This window comes from Callorhinchus milii, unplaced genomic scaffold (assembly GCF_018977255.1).
Source record: "Callorhinchus milii isolate IMCB2004 unplaced genomic scaffold, IMCB_Cmil_1.0 Scaffold3, whole genome shotgun sequence".
In the NCBI taxonomy this organism is placed as follows: domain Eukaryota; kingdom Metazoa; phylum Chordata; class Chondrichthyes; order Chimaeriformes; family Callorhinchidae; genus Callorhinchus; species Callorhinchus milii.
This window is the reverse complement of record NW_024704744.1, coordinates 97246428-97262265: the sequence shown is the minus strand read 5'-3', so window position 1 is coordinate 97262265 and position 15838 is coordinate 97246428. Positions and strand designations below refer to the sequence as shown.

General features: G+C 45.5%; 1 non-coding gene across 1 annotated transcript; it reads right to left on the bottom strand.

Moving 5' to 3' along the window:
• Window positions 1–10796: 10796 nt before the first annotated feature.
• On the bottom strand, window positions 10797–10874 carry trnak-cuu. The gene has a single exon. It is a non-coding gene; the product is annotated as a tRNA-Lys (tRNA).
• Window positions 10875–15838: the final 4964 nt, after the last annotated feature.

Sequence of the window (15838 nt, the reverse complement as noted above, 5' to 3'; positions counted from 1 at the left end):
CTTGTAATACGTATCTAAGATCCGCCCGTGTGAACGTTTACCTTCAAACCCCTAGACGGCACTAAAATAAAAGGCTGAACGTAATCTGAGATTTAATGAGGTCGGGTTAAATAGGTATTGTGCAATTATGCAAATGTATTTTTTGTGTGTGCAACCGAACAAAGGTCATGTCTTGGGATTTTAGTGTCGTTTTCTGCAGAGCCAGAAAATGAATAGTATCCGGAAAGGAAGGAAACCTGTAGCACTGAACTCCTCCCGTACGTATATGTGGGAACATGGGCGATACATCAATAAAGATTTAGATTTGAGTGAGAGGTTGAGTGCCTGGGATGTGTATGTTGGAGATGCACAAAGAAACTAATGCAGTTTGGGCTGATTTAAGTTGCCTTTGATTTTCAAATGGTTTTGGGTTGGGAGTCGCACACATTCCCTGATGTTAAGATTGATGTGAAGTAGTCAGCTCGGATTTCTTTATTCTCCCATGAAAGCAGAAACATTGAGAAAAATTAGAAGCTGTCAAAGAATCACTCAAGAGAGCCTTCAGCCTTTCTACTCTGAAAAACCTCTGAGCCACATGACTCTTTGAAATGCTCGAAGGATCTCGCAAATAATCAATAGCAGAACTTACCAGCACTGACTGAACAATAGTCAGAAAGTTCCGAGCGACATCTATCATCATAATAATCTTCCTACTTGACACAGCCACTTATGCTGTAAAACTTTGTTAGCGACTGTCTATTTGTAGGCAAGATGCTACCTAAACAGAGAACATCTTGACCCAATTTAAGTTTCTTGCCATCGAACAAAACTCCGCTTAAAAATCAGGGTAACTTTATCGATTTCTTCTATCTTGCACGTTACGCTCTCACTGGTTCCTTTTACATCCTCCAAGATTTGGGGGAATAAGGTAAACCCCATCTTCTGCCCCGTTTCCCCCATCTTCTTGTGATGTGATCAGAATATAGGAAGTTCGCCCGCCACACCCCCATCACCCCCCACAAGAGTAATGACTGATTTCATCGCGCTCCGAGAAATTCCTCACTTTTTTTGGGCATCTCACCAAACTGCCCCAAACATAACCCAGTTTGAAACGTCTAATACTTTTCTGGGACGGGGATGGTGATGTTTCTTATTCTGCTGGCTTGTCTGTCTATGTTATTCTGGGTAGCTTCTACGTACGATCAGTTCAAAGTGGATCACATATTTTTCTTAAAACATGCAGCAGTAAACCCAACTCTTCTGAATATTTCTACTGGTGAAAAGCTTTCAGCTGAAAGAATATAAAGTAATGCCCGGCGTGCGATTCGGGACAAAGGTTGAAGAAAATTAATTAATGCTGTGGCTGCTTTACATCTTCACGGAAGATATATGTCGAGAAGTAATGCGGAGAAGTGTTTTTAAGTATCTTCTGGGAATGGAAAAGGTGGTTAGCGGACATCTGCAGACTGAGAAGTGATTTCCTGCAGAGGACCTGATGGTTTTATAATAATAATATAATAATCCTTGCATTTGATATAGCGCTTTTCACGTCGGGAGGACGTCCCAAAGCGCTTCACAGAACACACTGTAAAGTGAATTGACTGTATATTTTTGGGCGAACGCGGCAGCCAATTGCGCACAGCAATGTCCCACAAACAGTCGTAGATTGAAAATGACCGATTTATTATTGTTTTGGGTTTTGGAGGGATTATTATTAGGCTCTGTGTGGAGTAAGGAAACTTGCCCAAGGTATGGCCCTCTGCCGGGAATTGGACTCAGGTCTCTCGCTTGCAAAGCGAGTGCTCTAACACTGAGCTACACGACTTTCTGAGCTCCTGGAGCTGAGGGATGTGTGAAGTGCTGTGGAGAGGATAAGTGGACAAGACTGAATCACAGAACCTGATGGTGAATGAAATGTCTCGGGATTTCCTCCAGTACCTTGAACGGCAACTGTTAGTAATTAGTGCATAACCTGTAGATCGAGCGGTTGGGCTCGTCTCCACGATTGGTGTGGACGGAGTCGGTTTGATGGAATGGCTGAAGGAAAAACCTTTGCGATGAGATGTAGAGTCGTCGCTTTGTTAAACCAACAACAACTTGCAGTTATGTGGTGCTGGTGTGGTAGCATCCTGGAGCGCTTTAAGTGGCAAGTTGGCAAAAAAAAAATCGTCTCGAAGTCCTCCACAAAAGTTTACTGCAAAGTGCAGTGACTGTGCATTTGGAGGCAACACATGTCAGACAATCTGCACACGACTATATCTCACGAACATCCATGATGCGAATAATACTCGAGGGTGGTTGGCCAGGTTCTTGGGAGAAACCCCCTTCTCTTTTTGGTTAGCGTCATAGGACTTTAATGTCCACCTCCGTAAGCATCTCTTTAAGTGTTCCGGGACTCTACCCCACGTGGAGGGCGCTACATAAATGCAAGTTGTCGTGGTGGCAGACGAGACCTCAGTTTTAACGTCTCATCCGAAGGAAGGCACCTCCGGCAGTGAAGTGAGGCCTCGACTTTGAGCTCAAAGTTCTGACGTGGGGCTCGAACTCACAACTTCCTGACTCAGAGGTACGAGTTCGACCAGCTGAGCCTGGATCGTCTGATTGCCTGGAACCTCGGGTGGGGCGGGGGGGGGGGGGGGAAAAAAAAACCCCGAACGATTCTGTCCTGAAATTTATCAGGAAGGAAGCATCCGATCGATTCACCCCGTGACAAAAGCAGACGAGTTTCCCTTTAAATTTCTGTTTGTCAACCCTTTTTTTACTTCTTTCCCCCAGACGTCGCCACCCACACGCGATACAGTCAGGCAGTTAGCTATTTGTGGAGGTGAAGCGCCCTGTTCACGTAACCTGTCTTGCCACCGAAGGTGCAAAATAATCAGAATGAATATTCAAATCGAGCTCCGTTCTTCGCAACAGATATTTTGCACCATCCTTGTGAAATGATGCAAGCAAAGTCTGATCGGCCTTCGCGCCCTGATAATTGGCAAGATCACAGGCAGACATCTTCAGGTTTTTTTTTTCTACTTTATGGTAAACAATCTCTCGCTCAGGCTGTGATTAACCGTGAAAACCTGGCAGAATAGAACCACCTAATGTCAAGTGAAATAATTGTTGCGAGAATTGAACTACAAATTACGCAGTCGCAGCCCTCTACAGGAAATGCTGTGCGGCTGCTTCGAGACACCCTTCCGACACGAAAGACACGGTATCAAACGAAAGGATTATCCTTGTAGTTTCATTTGGATAAAGAAATGTGGACGAATCGAGTAAAATGAGCAACCGACAGCGGGCGCTATTATCGGACGCTTAGTGTGATCGTTGGCAATAGTGGGCGAACGTATCAATAGTGACAGTGGATTTATATGAATGCTAATCCTTCAACTGGATACGGTGCCTTATCGTGCTGAGACGTCTCAAAGGCTTCACAGGAATTGGTGAAAGGACCTTGCATTTTGTAAGCCAAAACGTGGCGGCCAATTTACACGCAGCTGCGAATTTACCACAAAGCAGCCGCGAAATGAGTGACCGGTTTTTACTTGGGGGAACGTTGGCCAGGATGTACCTCGGTGAGGCCAAGCACTCGCCTCGAACCGTAGCTCAATTCTTTCACTGCAACGAGAGCCGGGCTGCGAAATTATTAATCCAACGCTTGCTGGACGACAGCTCTTCCAACAGCGTTGGCCTCCAAGGTGGTTCAAGCAAATTGTCGCCCAACAATCACACCCAAACCGATTCCAAATTCTTTATTGTTCACTATGGGAAGCTCAGAGCAGCTTAGTTGGGGGCCCTATATTGCTTGTCACTAAATCCAGTTTGAAGGATTTTAATAGGATAGCCTATAGGGTATTGCAGTTCGCTGTCACATATAATATTTGTGGCGTAGTGAGAGAAGAAGAAAGACCGCAGAGTCACTGTAACTCGCAATAGCAACTCAGGTTGACTGAATTTAAATATTCATTCCTCGCGAGTGAAATGCGTATTTTGGTGCCAGCAGGACTCTCCGTGGCTATTTGATATGTGAATAAAACAGAGTTAACAGAATGTCATTTCCTTTACAGCTAACTTATGAATTCAAAGGGAGTCATGACTTTTTTTCCGAGGCAAGAATGTTCTGAATACTTTTACGTTTATGTAGAGTTATGTGTCTGGAAGGAGATTACATTTTCGCAACTCCTACTGCGATCTGTCAATTTATGATACAGCCGCAGAATTTGAACGTTAGGCAGCGGAGCACAGATTCGCCTTGAAACTGGATGCAACAGGAATGAAAATTCACCAAAATAAAACTTTAGAGAACGGACACCGATGGCGGAAGCCTCTAAGGGCACACATCGTCCTGAGTGAGGAGTGAGCAGAGGGAAAAGAGGAAGTGAATGAAGCATTTTTGAAGGTTTTTCCAATCCTCACCCTTTGAGGATATCTGCAACACATGAAAAAGTAATACAAGAAAATAGTTTGTTTTCATTTTCTTGCAGAGATAGCTTCCAAGTGCCGCGAAACCGTTGATGGCATTGGTTTAATTGGGGTTTACATTTTATACGTCACCGAAAGGCTCCAAATTTTTGTGCGGTAAAAAATTTTTTTTTTGACGTTAAATATTGGTGACTGGGAGGCATTTCAAAGTTAGTAAACACACGCCTCTGTTTATCTCGCAGTAAGTAGGAACCTGGTTGTTAGTCGATTGGTGGATTGCTTTTCCAGGGGTAATAATCCCTTCAAAGATAAACAAATAACAATAATAGTTTGGTCCCTCAATTCACGACTGTTGTGGGGCACTGCTGTGTGCAACTGGCTGCCGCATTTCAAGCACAAAATACAGTCACCACACTTTACGGTGAAGCGCCGTCAGACGTCTCGAAGACGTAATGAGGCGCTATATCAAATGCGAGGATTATTACGATTATAATTTTGATAGATATTAACTACACAAGCATCGGAAGGTGTGGGAGGATAAGCATGAAGGCAAATTACCAGTGAAACCTTTGCTACGTTTTAACGAGGTTGGTGGTAGACAGTGGAGCCTAAAGAGCGGCAATTTCAAATGGAATTTCTTAATAAGGTCTCCCTGCATTGAATCGGATTCCCTGCCGGCAACCAGAGGCGCCTCACTCCGAACCGCCTTTCAGGAGGAAAGCGAGCAGATTTTCCAGTTGGGAGTGGCGGTTACTCCCAACGCACACTTTGGAGTTCTCCCAAACCTCGGCACTTGCCAACCTGTACCCTATTACTCTCCAGAATAAGGTAAGCGTCCCTCCAGGTAGACAGTGCGCATTTCCATTCCAATTATGGGAATGTCCACGTTGGAGCTGCCATCCCTATCTCGGTCTGCTTTGGGTTCTCTTTAAGCGTAATGACGAGTTTCCTCGATCGTCGGTTAACCAAGACAAAAACGCTTGGAGACCTCATTCCAGTTTAAAATCATTGCGAGCATTTTATTATTTTTATTGTTATTATTATTATCGTAAGGATTATGTTGCGGTAGATGTTATCCTGTTGTTGAAATAGTCAAACGTAAACCTGGAAATGATAGCCTTGTGTGAGATGCTGAGCGCTCGTCTAAAGAGAAGACACGACTGTTTGTGGGACATTGCTGTGCGCAATTGGCTGCCGCGTTCACCCGCAAATATACAGTCAATTCACTTTACAGTGTGTTCTGTAAAGCGCTTTGGGACGTCCTCCCGACGTGAAAAGCGCTATATCAAGTGCAAGGATTATTATTATTAAGAGATGCTGTTAAGGACTTGGATTTCGAGGCAATTGGTCACGTCTCACAACCCTAATGGAATTCTTTGATGAAGTAACTAAGCCAATGGGGATCAGTGCTATCCAGTGGATGTAATTTTATTCGCATTTTCGGAAGACATCTGATAAGATTTCCCCACGAGAGACCTTGAAAGCAGGTTAAAGCTTACGGAATTAATGGCAAATTAGTTTGCTGAATTGAAAACCGGTTGCGGAACAGAAAGAAGAAGGCGACGACAAAAAGGTTCAGTGATCCCTGGGTGTCAAACGGCAACTCGTCTGTTTAGTCGGATGTCGAAGATCCCACGATCCCTATTCGAAAAGAGAAGGGAGTTTCCTGGCCAACAATCTCCTCCAGATAAAATTGATCATTCGGCTCATGGCTGTTCGCAGGACAGCGCGTGTACAAATTGGCGACAGAAACATCCAGTCACTTCACACATGTTGACTACAAAAATATCCAGTCACTTCACTTCGCAGCGAATCCTGTGGAGCGCTCCGAGACATCCTCCTCGCGTGAAAGGTGCTGCATCAATTGCAAGGATGGTCATTACTGTTACGACATTGTACGCGGTAAAACTACAGAGGTCTGTGGAAGGAATGAGGTTGACGCCCTGATGCTTGAATGGATCTTCCGCTCTGTCGTTCTACTCTTCAACTTTGCATCACGAACGAAAGTCCGGGGATATCGTGCTATGTATTGTGCTGAGAAAAAAAAAAGGGAAGATTCCTGTGGCGATTTCTGCTCTGGGCAGCAACCGGAACACCTGAGCTTGGGCCTTTGATAGTTTCTTGTTGACAGGAAGGGCAGGTTGTTCTCTGCTCATCTTGTGCCCTGAAAACGTTAGTTTTAACGCAGGAACAGCAGCGCTGCCTTCACTTGCTTTGTCTCTAACCTCAGAGCTGCCTTGGGAAGAAATCTAAATGTTCTGCATCCATCCGTGTAATTTTTAATCTGCCGAATGCTCGGGGAAACTGCTGGTTAGAAGAGACCAACGCCCTCAGAGTGATGACAATCCTTTTTCCTCTCTTCGCTTTATTGTCCAATGTAATAATCGGTCTCTTCTGCCTTTTATCTTTGTGCATTTATGTGTAAATGTAAGCTTCTCCCACAGAAGGCCCACTTGGGTTTGCCCGGCACAAATAGCACGGGCTGAGAGAGACGCTGTGGCTGCTTGGACTGGGGTATTAGAGGCGAGGGCTGGGTTAGTGTCGGTTTGAGAGGTTATAGCTTCCCGTTCACGATTTGCTGCTCTGTAAATTCTTCCTCTTATAACATCCCTCGCAGGTGATACGGCGCCTTATCACGACTTCGAGACGTCTCAAAGCGCTTCGCAGGATATCCTGGAGAGTGAATTGACTGTATATGTTGGAGGGCGAAACGCGGCAGCCGGTTGCGCACAGCAGCGTCCCCACAAAGAGCCGTGGATTGAAGTGACCAATTTATCTTTAATTATTGCCCTTGGAAAAGCGATCCGCCAATCGACTAACAACCGGATTCCGACATACTGTCCGGGAATCAAACCCAGGTCCTCTCTCTTGCGAAGGCGAGTGGTCTAACCACTGAGCTACAGGACTGAAACGGGCAGATGTGGGTCAATCCTTCACCTCAGGGAGGGATATTATGAATGAACAGGACGTCAACCTGGGTAGACATCTTGGACCTTCTAGTGACTGTTCACGGTTGCAGCAAGGCTTGAATACCGGTCACTTGTCAGCTAAGGATATCTGGCACAGAGAGATCTATTTGCACAGACCCCCACACCTCCCACCCCCAGCCCCTGTCATGCTTCAGAGTACTCTTTTTCCAGCTTCCAGAGAACTCACATTAACGCCAGTCTGTCAATCAATTGCAGCCGCTTCCCTGAACTCGGCAACACTTTACCTCCCGTTCCTGAAAGTGCCTTCAACTCCCAAAATGCGGCTTTTGTTCCTGTAAATTTCATAGCTTCAACAAACTAAAATTCACCTTAAAAATCACCAGCCTGGTATCTGGCCCCCTCCCACCCCGCCCCCACACACGCTCCCCGAAACGAAATACAATCTGTAGGAATGTTGCGGACTGATTTGGGGAAAATAGCAGCTCCCGGCGATTATGATTTCGTCTGTAATGGCAAGACTTTTTTTCGACAAAAAAGGCGGTTTATATATTAAAAAAAAACTGTTAAACTTTAGATTGATCATTCCTGTGAAACTTCAGTCGGCCAGTTTGAATCCGGGCAAGCTCTGCGAATGCTGATCTTTACCGATTTGTACTTGATTCTGTCAGCAAGCGTGAACGCCAGGGGTTGGGTTGAAAGGAATCCCTGAATTATTTAAGGCTGCGCTTCTTCTAGGCAAGGTTTCATTCATGAGAAATGACAATGTATTCGCTTCAGAGGTACGAGCTTATTCTGATGGCTTAGCTGTAAGTGCAAACGCCCAATGTGAAGAATAAAGCCATACGCGCCAAGAGCAAGACGAGGAACAGACCACCCGCCTTCCTGCCTGTTTGCCTGAATGCCCGCCAGTTTTATCCAGGGAAATGTCGGCCCGGACGCCGAGAGGAACTCCCTTCTCTTTTCCAATAGCCACGGGGTTAATCTTTCCCATCCACCTGAACGGATGGATGGGATCTTAGTTTAACGTCTCTTTCGGATGGCACCTCCAACACCGCATTGCGACGTGTAGGCTGTGAGTTCAAAGACCTGATGCGGGACTTATACCCACAAACCTTCTGACTTATACAGGCAAGAGAGCTACCCACTGAGCCAGGCCGACACTCGTAAGACTCGCAGAGTTTTCATGATAAGCACACAACTAAAATATAGGTTAAATTACTCATCAACTGCCAGCCAGCCAGCTTCCTTTTTTTTTCTTTTATTTACAATACTTACTTAGCTTTGGTATGGATCCCATCTGTGTACTGCGCATTGTTTCTTTGTTTGTGGGCTCTATCTACAGAAAATCCTTGGAAGCGCTTTGAGATGCTCTCGCAACATGAAAGGCGCTATGCTATATCAGACACAAAGATTATTATTGTTCCTATAATAGGACTACGGAGTTCATTCCTTATAGCTCATCCCTCTTAACAAAAAACATCAGCCTCAGTGTTACTATCCTCTGTTCTGCCTCCAGGGCTTGGGTGACCCCTTTATGTCATGACACTCGCAGGTGTATTGGTCGAGCGCGACTTCTGGGAATTTGAATTCAACTGATTTTGTCGCCCAGAAAACAGTGCGAGGAACTAAACTGTAATTTTTTTTGTTTTGAAAAAAAAGGAATAATCCTTGGCTCTGACGTAGTGCCTTGCCTGTGAACGCCAGAATGTCTCAAAACGCTTCATAGATAATTTTTTGGTCAAACGCAGAGATAATTTTTGCCGGCAAATGCCAGGGATGTTCCCCAAAATGGAGGAAAGCAGTGATCGCTTCATAATAATAATAATAATAATAATAACAATAATAATACTTGCAGCTTAGGTGTGGCACTTCATCTGGAGGATTGTTGGCCAAAACACAGGCAAAGTGTTCAATGAACCCCACAATTTTACAGCGCAGAGCAAGGCCATTCTGCCCATCAGGTCTGTGCTGAGCAAGAACAGAGCGCGATCACCTGTCACTTCGTACAATAAGGATCCCACCGCGTTTCCGCTCGGAGATAGAAAGCGGCCATTCCAGTCGTTTAAGCCTCTCCAGTTAGTTGTTCCGAGACGAGCTTGACATCTCGCTGTTTACCGTGACCCTCGACACGGCTAGATTTAATTTTTTTTTTAAAAAAGAAAGGACAATCGTCGTCTTCGAGCATCTTTGAAGGTACATGAGCAAAGTGTCTAGGAACGTTTAAAGTGTTTGGTCCCTGCTGGATACGGTGGGTCACATTCACACGAATAACGGCCACCAGATGGCACCAGATTAATGAGGATGGCAGCTGCTTTACTGCTCTTTATTGGCAACACCTCAGATCATGTGAAAACAAAAGCCGGGTAAATTATTATTATTGTTGCATCCGGACTTTAAAAGATGCCGTAAAAAAAAACGCACAAATACTGTATTTACGAGCTGCCGCTCTTCGCACCCCCACTGATCAGAATCACGCTGGGAATAATGGATCAAATGCCAGTTTTGCCGATCACTGTGGAAAAAAAAAATCCCTTAAGAATTAGGAAGTTGCAATACTCTGAAGACGGGGGTGGAATTCCCATTTGCCGACCTTGACGGCTGGAGTTTATAATTGGGAAAAGTTCCTTCGATTTCAAAGACTAAAAAGAAACAGGTGTGAGTCCCACTGTTCTTCTGGCTCATGTTTCCACCTTAGGGATTGGCCACAAGTCAGATATTGCCGAGACTGTACGTAGTGCTACTTAAGTACAGTTGTGAAGCGCAAAATCATTTCAGTTTGTTTGTGAATAAAGCTGCCCAGTGCCTTTAAACTGACAGGACAATAATAATAATCCTTGCATTTGATACAGCGCCTTATCACGCCTTTGAGATGTCTCAAAGACTTCACGGGATAGACTGTAAAGTGAACTGACTGTATATTTTGTGGGGCGAAACGCGGCAGCCAATTGCGCACGGCAGTGTCCCCGCAAACAGTCGTGGATTGAAGTGACCGATTTTTATTAAGGAATTAATACCCCTGGAAAAGCGATCTGCCAATCGACTAAACGCTTGCGAAGCGAGGGCTCTAACCACTGAGCCACAGGACTCCGCACGGATGGAGTTCCCACTTGTGTGTGCCACCTAAGCAGATCAACCCTTCCTTCAAACCCCTCTTAAAGTCATATCTCTTTGCCTATTGTCAATAGCTTTAAATCTCCCTTTTCTCTGCTTAGTGCTCTTTGAGATTTTTCATCCGACATGAAAGCAAATGCAAATTCTTGCTGTTTTCTCCTTTTTCTTTAACCCGGACGCTTTCCTTTGAGTTGATAAATAACTCCAGAACAATTTTAAAGGTGGAATTCCTCATTTCCTTGACTGAGTATTTTTTAAGGAATTATTATCCCCGGAAAAGCGATCCGCCAATCGATTAATAATCACTACGAATCACTACCAGGTAAATAGAGGCGCGTGGAGTAAGGAAACTTGTGCGACGTTTTGCCCTACTGGGAATCAAACCCAGGCCCTCTCGCTCGCAAGGGGCGAGTGCTCTAACCACTAAGCTACAGGACCGCACTCCAGAATGAGCCGTCCCTTCAGGAACAGCGAAAATAAAACCGGGGAAAACAAGATACAGCACTTCCTTGATTAATTTTGCCCGTGTGGTTGGGCAACATTAATCAGATCTATTTCTCGTGTCCGAAGTTGCTTCCCTGCTGCATCATGCTGCGTCTCCAGAGGACGTTACCCGCTCAAAAATGGGTGAGTTTACATTGTCCCGCATCACGGAGATTTTGCGACCCTTCTGTTGGTAACCTGGAATGTCGAGCGCAGGCACTGTGAGGAGTTTTAATGTAAGAATGGGATGTTGGTATTGGCATCACATGCAAATGAAGATGTACGAGCGAAAAGCAAACTAATCAACTTTCAATGCAGAATCGTGAGTTCGCATCTCCCCGACTGATTCCGCCTGAACCCTTGTTATACAGTAAACAATAATAAGACCTGCAATTTGGCATAGGGCCTTATCACACAGTCGAGGTTGCATTCGAAGTGCTTCACGGGATTTTACCAGTGAAGTGAAATCCTGGGGAGGACAAGTTTGCAGGGCTACAGGGAGAGAGCGGGGGAGTGGGAGGATTGAATTGGACATGGAGCCAACACGGACACGATGGGCCGAATGGCCTCCTTCTGTGCTGTGTAATTCTATGGTTCTATAAGTGTAGTGACTGCGTATTTTTGCAGGTGAACGAGGCAGCCAATTTGTGCGCAGCAACGTCTATGCGCGCAGCCACGAAGCAGATCACGCAGAGGTGAGAAAGGTACCAGCTGAGCCAGGCTGACACCTTACAGCAGTGATGGGGAATCTTTGGGCCTCCGGAAGTTTCAAGTGCAAGGAAAATGCCTTATTTTGGAAAATGTCTGGAAAATATGCAATCGTCTTCACAAATGAAATGTCGACTCATTCTTCCATGGAGTTAGGTGGGCTGTGGAAATTTTTTTTGGTGGTGGGGGGGGGTTGGGAGGCGGGTGGGGTGGTGGAGAAAGAGGGCGCAGCTTTTGCTTTCCATTTGGCTGTCGCGTTTCGCCCAGAAAATATACGGTCAAATCACTTTACGGTATATGCTGTGAAGCGCTTTGAGACATCTCGAAGACGTGATAAGGCGCTGTATCAAATGCAAGGATTATTATTATTATTATTATTATTATTATTATCTCCCCTTCCCATTTACTTTTTGCTGCTTTCTCCTGAGGAGGAACTGAGGCCGGTATATGAACGTTGCTCTTTTTAGTGGGGTGGACAGTACTAGTTTGTCACAGGCGATCGGCTTCAGTACCAAATCTGTCAATGTTTCGGTTTCAGCAGCTCAGTTATGTTGATAGAAATCCTCCTTTAGGTGTAATTACCACACATTAATCACGTTGAATTAAACATAAAGCACTAACTCACAATGACTGAAACAGTAGTTCATCTACATTTTTTTCTTGGTCAGCCTACTTGTCCCACACACAAGTAAATCCATCACCTTACTTAAGATTTTCTAATGAGAATCACGCAGAAGGGTTGGAAATTTCCATTTGTCTAACATGGAGTCCACACTCTCTTCCCAGAGGGACGTACACCGCTTGGTTTGATACTCTTAAGCATGGTGATGGTTTTCCGCATGTGTCGGAAACCCGGTTTACCCCCCACCCCGATAAAAACTAATCCTGGATAGTTTGGACACAGTTTGGCCAAGAACCAAAGTGTACAGACCCCCAACGTGTGTGCACTGAGCTCGTGTTGGAGTTTAACCAGTTAAACATTGCGCGCAATCAACAGCTGGAATAAGTTAAGGGTAAGTGGAGCACAGGATACTGGACTCATCTAAGAAACAGCTTGACGTTGCAATGGGAAAACATGGTGGGGAATGGGCATTCGGAAGGGGTTGAGATCAGATGAGAGCCCAATGAACCCTTCTACATCCAAAGCTTTTTGGAGACGTTACGAAATCCTGCGGACGCCTGATTGAACTCGGCGTCGGGTCTCAAAGTCAGTCGAATATCTGCAGTGACTGTTCACGTGCAAATCCTTTTGCACCCTAAGCCATCGCCCTCCCTTTCTGTCCTGCTCGACCCCCTGGATGTCCCCCTCAGCTGTCGGTGGCCACGCCTGCCCATTCGCCCCTAACCTCTGAAATGTTCCTGCCTCAATCCCTCTTTATCCATCTTGAAATCCCGCCTGAACACCCCAGTGCTTTTGACCGCATCAACCATCGCCTTCCCATTTCCCCCTTTTCTCGGGCAACAAAGCCCGGGAATGTTCGGTGCTGTTCCGAGACACCGCGCTACGACACTACTCTACGACACTATTCTGTTTGAGGGCGCTGTCCAGATGCAAGATTTTTTGTTTAACGCCATATCAGAGAGAGAGAGAGAGAGAGAGAAATTAAACGAGAGACACCGAAGAAAGTGAGATAGCCTTGTTTCGGAGGACAAGCAAGACACGAGCAAATTGCTTTGCGCAGGCGGAGGAACACATGGGCCTCCATTGTCTTCATCTCACCAGGTACATGGCCGCTGACGTCTGACATCCGTTCCATAGGGAGCTGGAGTCACACACTTTGATAGCCACTGCATTATTTGTAGATGTGAAGGTCACAGAAGCTATTGATTTCTACTTAAAAGATTCCTTTCAGCCACCAGGGAGGGATTGTACTGACATCAGGCTGTTCACAATGTTTAACTGCATCCAGGTCAAAGACACACGGCTCGAATTTAGGTGTCTAAATCGGTATGTTTTTCTTTGTAAAGGTAAACAGCAATGGTTAGCCCGAACGGACAGTAGCAGATTTCCTTGAATTCTGGACGCAGTCTGCCTAGGCCGAGGGAATGTTATCACGTAGTTTCACGGCGTCCAGAAATCGCAAAGGTTGGCACTGAGCGAATCTGTCTCTGTCCCTCCTCGCCTTGCCCATGCATAGTCAAGGCTTTAGCAGCTATAGCCCCCATCTTTCGTGACTCCATCCCTCTGTACCCCCAGCCCCACCCCTTGTTCAGCCTCCGACAGTCTGCGTGTGGCAGAGACGGTACACTACATGAAGGAGGCGAAGAAAAAAAAAAATGCAATTCGTTGCGTTGCTTAATGTGACGAAGAAAAGATATTGGAAGCAGGATATTCGGTCCATCATGTTGGTGTTTCTTCTCCGCAGGAGGCACCTAAACCTAATCCCACTCGCTTGCTCATTCCCTATGGTACTTAGTATTCCTCTTTTCCGAGTATTGACCCAATTCCCTTTCAAAAAGAATTTGTTGGCTCTGCTCAACAACGGCCTGTGGCAAGCAATTCTTTACGCCAACCACCCGCTGTGAAAAGATTTTTTTTCTCTCTCCAGCCTCCCACTTTAATTCCTTTTGGCTGTGCCCAGGAATCAAATCTACTTCCCCCCCCCCCCCATACCATTTCCTGGCTCAACTGGCGATGTCTCTTTTAGATTGAGCTAATCCTCTCCGCACCAATCGCTTCACTTTACGCCTGGTTTTCTAATTGCCTAATATCCCGGCTCCCAATTCATGGTCTGCGAATTTCTTGCACAGCAGCTGTGTTATGAAAGTATATAAATAAGTTTGGTTTGTTGGGATGTGTATCTGATCAGATCAGGAGATGTTTTCTGCCCGATTCAATTCAAAAGGCAGGCAAAATATTTAAGGGGTGGTGAGGTGGGTGGGAGGGGGTTAAATTTGTGACATTTCATGACGTGCATTGCATTACATCCGTTTCACAATATCCATTGCATTAAAATAAATAATAAGAATCCGTGCGTTTGCTATCGCGCCTGGTCACGTCTTCGAGACGTCTCGAAGCGCTTCACAGAATACACTGTAAAGTGAATTGACTGTGTATTTTGTGGGCGAAACGTGGCAGCCAATTGCGCACAGCGGCCTCCCCGCAAACAGTCGTGGGTTGATGCATTATGAAATGCTACAAATTTTGACCCCGTGGTGCACTGTCTCTAACAAAGGGGCATTTTACCGGATAGGTGTGAATTGGTTTCAACGTCAACAGTCGGGGAGGAAATGACCTGACAATAACAGAGGGAGCGACGGGAACCCTTTCTTAAAACAGATACTTGCCAAACATCTGAATGAACAAAACCGATGTGACTATAATGGGAGTCATTAGCTTCATTATTTGGAATCCATGAAGATAATTGCGCTGGAGATCACCCTGGAAATGAAACGTACATTTAACCAGCTTTATTCTCACGAGCGTAAAATATACAGGAACGGTGTCGAGCTGCACACTGATCCAGCTCGTACTCCACCTGGTGGATCAATGGATTTTTCTATTCTATTGATGCCGCTGCAGTTTACGTGCATTTTAAAGGACCTCACCTTGTTTACACACACGATCCGGGAAACTACCCCGCGCGAAGTTGTTGTTGTTGTTGTTGTTGTTTGGTTGTAGCCCACTGGAGATCTGAAATTCCATCAGGTCTTTAGGCCTTAAATTAAATTTATGATCCAGCAGAACTGTGCGGAAAATATTCCAATACAGTCAATTTCGAGCAGATGCATGGGGAGTATAATTACCAAGGGTCGTGACGGGGGGGTGGGGGTAGGATGGTAATACGCAGGTCAAGGAACGATCTGTGACAGAACAGACTCAATGGGTCAAATGGGTTTCACCTGTTCTTATTTCCAATGCTCTGACAGTCGGAGCAAAGTGAGTGGAGATGACTCAGAAGGAAGGGACCTCGTAGAGGTGGTGTAAAATTTTAAATGGGATTGAACATGTAAACCCAGAACAATACTTTAGAATCCGCCGAGACATTACGACAGGAGGACATAGATTTAGAGGTACGATGGGAAGTTTCTCTTTACCGGGAGGGTAATTAACGACTGGAACAGGTTGTCAGGAATGATGTTTGAGGCCAGGACACTTGGCTCATATAAAGAGCAGTTAGATGCTGCGATGGCAGAGTGGGTATTCTGGGAAGGATTGGATCAGATGGCCTGAACGACTTTCTTCATCCAAACTGATCCCGTGAACGGTTCAA